General features: G+C 38.5%; 1 protein-coding gene across 2 annotated transcripts in view; it reads left to right on the plus strand.

Moving 5' to 3' along the window:
- The window catches only part of cdh13 (cadherin 13, H-cadherin (heart)), a 403,886-nt gene that overhangs the window by 221,300 nt on the left and 172,562 nt on the right, over positions 1-10,024 (plus strand). The gene's annotated exons all lie outside the window — the stretch shown is intronic.

Genomic DNA, 10,024 nt, shown 5'->3' on the forward strand with positions numbered 1-10,024 from the left:
CGGCTAAACATGTCATCACTGGTCACATTGGGTAGGGGTCCAGAGAAAATTACGGAGTCCGACATTGTTTTAGCGAAGTTACACACCGACTCAACATTAATTTTAGTGACCTCCGACTGGCGAAGTCGGGAGTCATTAGCGCCGACGTGAATAACAACCTTACTGTATTTACACTTATCCTTAGTCAGCAGCTTCAAATAGGATTCAATGTCGCCCGCTCTGGGCCCAGGAAAACATTTGACTATGGCCGCCGGTGTCTCTGGCTTCACGTTTCTGACTAATGGTCAGTGCATGTACAGTAAAAGGGACTTCAGCTGCACAATTAAGCCACCTATAATTTAACAAACAAGAACCATCTTGTGGTAACTTTGGTGCTATGACTCATTCCAAGGTCTGCATCCTCTCATGCCTCCTCTTCGTCCCTCTGCTATGCTGTACAGTAGTGCGCCGCTCCACACTGATTGCCTCCTGTTCCTGGGTGAGATCAGATGAATGCCCACTAATAGGTTTTCAGTTTTATTCACTGAGCCCCTAGAAGAGAATTAGAGGGATTTTCCGGGGGTAATTAATTGAAGTGTCCTTTTAAAGGGGAAGTATCTTTTCTCTTGATTTAGTGAGTGGAGTTATTAGCTGGAACCTCAATGGCTGAGGAGCAGAGAGATTGAAGATTGAAGATCTATACACATTCCCAGCAACTCAGCTGGGAATGTGTATAGAATTATATAGAAGGTTATTATCCCTGGACCCAAATGACTGCATGGAACATTATAGTTCATCTTAAATATCCAGAAGAGATGTGATGTAATATAATTAATTTAAAGCGTTTAATCATCTAATTCCACCTCACATTTTGAGATGCATGGAGGCATAGCAGTGAACAAAGAAGTAAATGAAAAGTGAATGTTGGCAGCTCCTTAACCTGTCACAGACAGCTTTTCCATAGCCTACATGCATGCACACCTGTCTGTAAGATATGGATTTGAGGACTTGAGCCATGCTTGACTAACACTGGTAAAAGACTTGACTTGACTTTGCATTCATGACTTGAGACTTGGCTTAGACTTGAAACAGATGACTCAAAATGACTTTACTTTCTTTAAATAAAATATTCACATTTTACTAGATAGTGATAAGTTATGTTTTGTTTTGTTTTTTAAACAGAACTGGGTGATTTATAGTGAAATGTGTGCAAACCTGGCAACCTACCAGAAGTAGCCTAGTCCAAAAGTAAAAACATTTGGATTCAAGAATTATGTTGTTGATGACGGTAGTAAGAAAATAACAGCATTATGCAAGGTTTGCAAAAGTCAGCAACGTAACCCTAATATCTAACTTCATCCATCACTACGAAACTCACAAAGAAATGTAAGTAATGTTATGTGAATGTGTATGTTAGCTAATTAGCTAAATTGGCTGGTGAAATGTTAGCTAGAAAGCAAACGTTAAGTTTACGCTGTTAGACTTGACTTTGAATTAATTATGCATTTTACTGAGAAGAAATAGTTTATATACTATGAATGCACAATTAATAATTAGAGGATGTTTATGAATGTTTCACTTAAATACATGATATTCCCATAACATTAACTTGGGATTTGCTTGACACTGGGAGGTTACGACTTGAGTCATGCCTTTGACTCCCACATCTGATGAAGATGCTTAAAATATAAACTGGATGGTTTAATTTAGGTAACCCTGATAAGTTACGATCAAGTAGGTCTATCGCATATGATATATTGCTGGTCTTGTAAAGATGACTCATTAAAATATAGAACTACAATATGAGAAGATGCACACACATTGATGTGACACACTTATCCATGTAGTTGCTGCTTTATACTGTACGTACATATAGTCAGAAACTACAGTATGTCACCATACTCACACATTTAGTAGTTTGTGCATCAAAATAGTTTTAGACATTGGAGTACTGATCTAGAGAAAAGAAAATGCAGCATTTAGTTTGTTTATTGAGAAAAGACTCCAAATTAACATTTTCAAAGTAACCCTAGACAACATTTGTCTCCTCATGTTGCATATGGGTGCTAACGTTTTTTTGAGTGGATAGACCTTTGACAACATCTCATTTGCTTTGTGTGTTGGTTTGTCTTTCATTCATTTTAATTTAACTACCATATATGCCTCTTGATCAGATAGTGTATAAAGCAGATAGGTGAAACAAACAAGCAAAAACATTATTAGACAACTCAATATTACCTCACCAACATCAACAACTGGTTGACCTATCTGAATAGAATGCTTAAAGACCAGTCAGTGTTGTCGAATAAATTCTCTCAAAGGAACGCTATGAGTTCAGTGGAAAATGTATCTGAACCCGTGTTCCCATGGCATTACTATAAATACTGTAGAGTGGTAACACGTTTAAGGAAAAAACAGCATAAGTGCATAACAGCTTAAGTGATCCTTGACAGTTTCTCCAACTTTCTGAAACTTTTATTGGAGTGAAGAACAACATCAGATTCAGTTAGGTTGAAATCTGTTGCCTGTAAGGGCTATAGCATATTATTCACATCATTTTTATATTCATCGAGCCAGTGACCCCTCACGCATCCCAAAGCATCTATTCATTAAAGGATGCCCACTCAGCTGATAATTCAGCAAAGGAAGCCTGAAAATATCCCAGATAACAGCTAAGAAGTGTGGCTTATGGGGAGTGGGGGTGAAAGTATGAAATATTGGACTTTACTAAACTCTGCTAAGCTCCGTGAAATCACACCTCACTTTCTGCACATCTACCATTCTGTAATCTGTCTCCTAATAGTTGGCGTACTTCCTGCATAAAATCCTGTGGGAGAGGTTGCGATCAGTCATTCAGATAGCTCCCCAGGATCTTGCATTTTAATGAGTTGCCTTGAGCCTCAGTCCATATTCCTTAGTCTAGTTAAAATGAAAGTCTCACCTTATGATTCAACCCTGGCTCAGAAAGTCACTTTTAAAGCCAAGCGTGAAACAGGGAACAAGGGAGACAGACACAGATGCAGTGCATAGTCAGGACACACCAAAACCATTTTTTTTTTAGTTAAACACTATGAAATTGCTAAAGTGAATGTGTACTCTGCTTCTTGGCCAAAACAAAGTTGCAGTTGTGGAAAATGGACAGATGGATGGGAAATTATAGTGCAGACTAATTGTTATAATTCCCATTCCATTTTGTCCATTTAAAACATTTTTAAAAATACAAGCTCTTACTCTCCACTCCCTCTGAGTGTGAAGATAATACCTGTGATTTCCCCCACCTGTCCCAGTGCCTTTATGGATCTAGCCAACACTTCTCTGTGGTAGCTTTGGTAAAACACTATAAAACATTTAGACATGTCTCGTGGCATCACAGCCGCAGGGTAATTAGATTTTCTTTAATGATGATGGGATCGTGTGGTGTGGTTGCTGATGTTTCCCCATAATCAATACACCCTAGGTTGTTATTGAGTTTGCTGATTACTGTAATGCACTACACACAGCTGAGTCAACAGCTTTGATGCATTCTGAAAATATTACATTGTAGTACCCTCAGCCTCCCACCTCGCTCCTCATCTCTGCGTTTCGTTTCTTATTGAACAGCTGTCCGTCCTGTTTCCTGTCAGGTTTGTCTTTAGCCTTCATCCCTTTGCCTCACTTCTATTTTACATTTTTTTCGTCCTTCTTACTTTATACCACTATTGTTTTTTTGTCTTTTCCCTCTCGCAATTTTATGTTTTCTTCTTGTCTTCATTTTTTCCTTTATCTACTCCCTCACATCTAGTTGACTTTATTTCCTCCCCGCTCATCTCTGCTTTGTCTGGGGTCATAAGAAGAGTTGGTTCAGCTGGTCATTATGTCTGCTAGCCTCAGGGCCTGATATCTGGCTCCACCATGGGGCCCCTTTAGCATTAATTATGCCAGCAGAAGAAGAGAAGACATACAGAGATAAGCAAATACAGGAACAAGTGAAGTCAGCTATGGCGGGGAAACCCCTGATTAACTTCCCTTATTAAATATTTGTGTAGTGTTGGTATTGATGACAGAAAATAGACTAGAATGTGATAAAGATAATAGTGTTACTGAAACATGTACAGTCTTCACATTTAACTTAAAGACATCTGCACAGTTTTCTTCTTAAAGCGCAAAGACCTGCAGGTCAGTTGGCTTGAGCGACTCTAAATTGCTAAAAAGCAAAGTCTGTATAGACAGTACTTGCCTGCACTCCTCTGTGACTGCAAAATGGAATAAAGTGGTTAATGAATAAATAGATTAATTAATAGTTAATTATTTTTTTTAGCTCAAAGAAATAAAATTGAATTACTGGAGGTATTAATGGAAGCAAGCTGAAAATCCAGCACAAAACAGAAAACCCAAAACACTGTTTATATGGCAGTTGGTAGTTCATTCAACATTGGTGGAGAACAGTAAGCAATGTCCAAAGCTAGTTTTAATAGTTGTCAGGTTTGGAGTGTTGGCATGAGAAATTGTCAGAAAAAAAACAAATTATAGTGTTGAACTTATTGATGCTCAGTGAAACCCCCAGAGTTGTCTTCTGGTCTTGTCAGTGCAGTTTCTGAAACACTGAGTGAGGTGACAAGTAAAATGTTTGGATCACAGATCTTCCCAGTAATATATGTTCATGTTTGTTTCCACAAATATTAATACCGGTACAAGACTAATAAATTTCCACAAATGCTTTTTTTTATAGGTTATAATAAAAATGGCCACTCAGCTGAAAAACTACAGACAGATTAGAGTGAAGTTGGAGCCAGGGTTAGAAAGTAATTTTGATTTGGCTGTGTTAAGTACTCATGAATTGAAGTGGTCCACTGGGGGCACATTACATCCAGTCTGATGAAAGAATAACACATGGAGAGGCCTGGCATTAGTTCAACTGCACTGAGCTGTAGTTAGAAGAAATGCTTTTTAATAAAAAGAACTTTTATTTACATAAATAAACTGGTCCACGTTGGCCCACTGACATCATGCTTGCATACATATGAATATCAGAAGTGATTATCTTTAAGGGTTCTAGTGACAGAGGGTGTCGTATGCTGTACAGGTTGTAAAGCCACTTGAGGCAAATACAAATAAAAACTTGACTGGACGTGATTTGACTGCAGTACACTAGCTGCTAAGTGTTTATGATATTCATTCTGACTCTGTTCCCTTTTTTCACTGTATTTTCCTTTGCCAATGACTTAATACAATTCATTTATTTTTTCAATTATCAAGTTAAGATGTGATTTCATTACCCAGTTTTGATTGCCACTGTGTTGAGTGGAGTTGTTTGTCAGGTTCTTCTGTTCATTAGCTTTTGTGTTATTTATATTCTCATTAGCAAATGTATCATCGGTGATGAAAGCAGTTAACTGTCCTTCCATCAGTCAAGTTGCTGAATCTGTTCACAAGCACAGCCACCAGCACAAACTGATCTGTGTGTCCATCTAGCATCGTTTCATGCAGTAAATATTTTAATTTTCCCTTCAGTCCAACTCACACTGAGTTTGCATACCATAGCTATGTTTCTTCTGGTTGCGTCCAACTCACACTGAGTTTGCATACCACAGTTATGTGTGTCTTCTGGTTGGTTCTTCTTTGTTTCTGGATTACACTGAGTTGTATAGAGCATAAACTGTTTATTATCAAGCCTTTGCCAGTGGTCCAGCTATGGCCTGCATCAGAGAAAACAGAATGGAGAAACTGCTTTGTGAAGGAGGCAAGAAAAGGAAGCTGGAGAGCATTTCACTCCATTCACTTCACTGTCAGTGTGGGGCTCATTATCTCATATGTTTCTGCATAGTGCAGCTCCACAACAGTTTTCCACATCTGCAGCTGTACCCGCTGCTGTTATTGCATGTAAATTAGTTTATTTCAGTAAGTTTTACAATGATTAAACTATTGTCACAACAAATGCTACTTCACTTCTGGGAGCTGTAAATAAAGATTCTCATGGTAAATGGTCTTATCCTTGTATAGCGCTTTTCTATGTATCGCAGCCACAACAATTATGTTGGACATGAAAAATATTAAAACTATAATTAAGTTGAAATTTATCTGGTCACAGTGTGAAAAAGATGTACATGCAGGGATGAATTCAACTGTTAGTGAAGAGACAACATTTTTGACTCAGTAGAGAAGTTTATTTGACTACATTTCCTGTCTAGCTATTTTACAGAGTTTGTAAATTGTTTTCCCAAAACAGTGTTCACAGTAATTTCTTGTGTTGGACTTATCTGAGTCCGGTGTATAATCCATTAGATTTATATGCGAAGTGTGTTCAGGAATCACTTACTTTTCAGTTTGCTTGCAGTCTCTCATTACACACACTGTTATGAGTCGCTCTCATAGTAAAACGACTGAAGTCTCTGATGTAAAGTGGAGAAAATAAAAATCAAATAATTGTTTTATCTACATTTTAACCAAAAATATCTACATTGTATTATTGCATATTAATGCATATAAAGTACTAAATGGAAGATTTACAGAGCATTACTGCAGAAGACAGCCATTTTCAAGAGCGAGCTTCCAGTCATTTTATCTGAAGAAAATCAGATCGCTGATCAGTGACAGTTTAACAAAAGACAGAAACAAACAGACAGGCCAGCGTCCAAGCAGCAGAGAGTAGTTCAGTGGTAACATTTGTCAGGCAAACAGCGTAGACAGGTAGAGTACAATGCCTTTCAGTCAGATAGACAGCCTCGCTGCTGAAAGCTGCTTCACCAGTATACCAGCACCACTTTCACAACTCTGTGACTAATACTTAATAGGCATGACTGCATACAATTGGAGCTGAAATTCAAGATGCAAGTGGGAATAAGTGGCTGTACAAAGAAAAAAGAATGAAAACTCATGCTGCTTCTGTTGCTGTTTTCTTAAATAGGTCTTATTCATCAGCAGTGAATTGTGATGAAAACAGCATTCAATCTTCTTTTGTTCTCTAAGCAAGCATTATTTCCTCTGATTAACACATTAAATCATAGCTCATCTTACTTGGTCTCTTTAATGACCATGCAGTTTCAAACGAACCTTGGGAGCTTAAGTAATAACATTATGTACTCCACATGATTAGACTCAGTTTTGAACTACAGATAACTAAGTTCAATACTGTATTTTACTTATAAATTAAACATTTTATGTCCTTACCTTGAAAGTCATCCATGCCCTTAGCTAACTGAGAAAATTGGTTTTTAGGGCCTTGACTGTGCAGAAATATTCCTAAATGCTGTCACTGAAGTGTACTGATTGGCAGACTTTTTTGTGAAGACAAATTAATCGACTTTGATTCAGACGTGGTTTCGTTATTCTGCAGTGAACTATTGATGGCCTATTTGTAAAAATGTCTGCTTCTTTTTGTCATATTTTGTGTTCTTAAAAATAACCCCCCTAATATACAGCTTGTATTATCTATAACATGCAATTATTACTGTTGCCACAATTCAACAGTGCTTCACAAATACATCATCATAGCCACATTCTGTAGTAAATACAAATACAATGTGCCAGCTGAAAAAAGCTGCAGGTGAATCCACTGTTCAGTGATGGAAGTTTCTACTTTGGTGGTTTCCTTCTTCTGTTCTCTTCTGCTTCTTTTCCTCTCTTTTGCACCCTCACCTTGTGATTTTCTCTCAAACATTTTCATGTACGCTTATCTCCTCATCTGCACTTATCTCTGCATTGCATTCAGCTTCTCATTAATATGTGCTTGTAATTCATCATCGTGTAGCTCTACAGCATTGGTAAGGGGTACGATGATTCCTCTTTGAACTTCCTTTGATCTTATTCCCTCCTGAGAATAGAATAAGTCAGCTCTTGGTCTTTTTCAGTCTCTTGAGTAAGTCTGATTAATATAAAACCCATTTCAGGTTTTGAAATATCCTTTGTAAAAAGGCGAATAAATTAAAATGAAACGCCCATGACTTACACTTATGCAGATACACTCATACATATTGTGTGCACACACAACACACACTAGACTCAAACACATAGTAGCATCACATTTACCCTTTGTTTTTTACCCTGTCTGTGTTCTCTGGCTCCATCTGGGCTTTTCACCCTGCATCAGTTCCTCGGTGGCACCCACAGCTCTGCCGGCCCCCGCTGATTTCCCTTGGTGTTTGAGAAAGATACAGGAGTTAGCTTTAGGCAACAGCACTGTGTCACACCAGCCTGTGTGATGAAATCAATCTAGAATATATGAATCTCAGTGTGTGTCTTTGTTCTGTGTCTATCATTCTGTGTTTTCATGTGTGAATTTCTGATATTTTACCTCACAGGCCCTGCTCTCACCACACATGCACAGCTCATTGCATGATGAACAGTATTTACAGACTCTCTCCCTTGTCTCCTGTTATAGTAGCACTTTTCGCTTCATCCATTCTGAGCTGATGCCATCCAGCAGCACAGCAGATGGGTCTAGTGAGGTAACAGTGATCCTGCATGTTCCCATCCATCCCGCCACGAAATCATCCAATGCCGTTAAGATTGATTGAGCCTTGGCTTCTGCCAGAGGATGAAACTGATAACAGAGGGCAATGAGTCTTCACTGAGGCCATCCATATACTGTAATACCACATTATGATTAAACACAATAATGATCTTTTTTAGAGTATACCCAGCCCCATTGTCCCATTACAGGATGCTAGATGTTTATCGTGCATGTTGATTGATGCTGATGGCTGCACTATATTCTGGATTGACGAATGCTTACTGGTTACATGATCCTCATTTGAGAGTGCTGTTATGGTTTCTAATAAAGACTGTGAGGATGCGGAGGGTCAGCTTGACTCTAATATCACATAAAACATGTAATACGGTTGCGTTGCGTTCAAGAGACCTCCGTTTACTGGTGGAATGAAAACATAATTCACTGAGATCTGTTCAAGATAACCAATTTAGTCATCGTTTTTAACACCCTAATTTGTTGCCGGTTGGTGTGTCTCTGTACAAAATCTTGTGTGCGTACATGTATGTTTGTGCACACCCTCAATGAGTCATCTAACAGTGGAGCTTTGGAGGTGTGAAGTGGAACTGAGTATAGGTAATGAAGGAGATGGGACTGTGTAATTATTCTGCAGAGGAAGGCTTACCGGTTTACTTAACTATTAATGGTTCACCTTGAAGCGCAAATGCCAAGGGGATAAAACTCACACCTCTCTGCCCCTCATTACCTTCAAATGGGCTAAAGACATTGGCTAAGCCATAGCTATTTATGTAGACTTTGCATATTTTCCTGTAGCCTCTTTGTGTCTTATTTGAGTAGTTTGGCTAATGCACTGTGGCTAAGTACTGGCGGGTATTAAGAAGAAGCATAAAAAGAGATCGATGTTTATGAGCCACGCTACGCAGTACTGGTATCTGGCACTTAGGGGAATGTTTCGTTAAGTATGTGGGTCAAATAATAATCACACAGAGTTTGTTGCCAGAAAACATCAAACTTCAGTGGGTTTAATCATTTCAGAAAAGAAAAGAATTAGCTTTATGTAAGGTAGCCCTGGCAGGGTTTTCATAACATACATACTTCACACATATTTTGCCAGCTCCCATAGTGTTACACAAACTGGAAACAGAAGCAAAATCACATCATCACTCACACTGATTAGTTCAGTTGTTTTAGAATTGCAGTGTAATATTGCAATTGAAATCTACTGATTATAGTTATCCACTGTTTATTGGGGAAAAAAGAAACAACCCCACAATTAAAATAAATTAATCCAAATTCCCAGCACATGAAATTATCAGTCTTACATTCTAGAGAGTACTAGACATCCCCTCCTTTTCACAAGTGTCCATCTGTGTCCCAGACACACTGGCTCAGAGAAACTTAAAATGTAAACACATTGAAGAGGTATTCACCTGATGATATTTTAACTACAGGGGCCTGACTGCAAACTGATGACAGCAAGAACTTGAAGCTCTCAGTGGAAAGCCACTTTATAGGCACTTCTGCCCCCACTGGAGAAATGGAAAAGACTACTCAGAAGACACACAACCTAATGCGGTCTATCTGTGTGTGTGTCTGTGTGCGTACTCATTGGTGTGCATT

Source organism: Monopterus albus, unplaced genomic scaffold (genome assembly GCF_001952655.1).
Source record: "Monopterus albus unplaced genomic scaffold, M_albus_1.0 scaffold59.1, whole genome shotgun sequence".
NCBI lineage: Eukaryota > Metazoa > Chordata > Actinopteri > Synbranchiformes > Synbranchidae > Monopterus > Monopterus albus.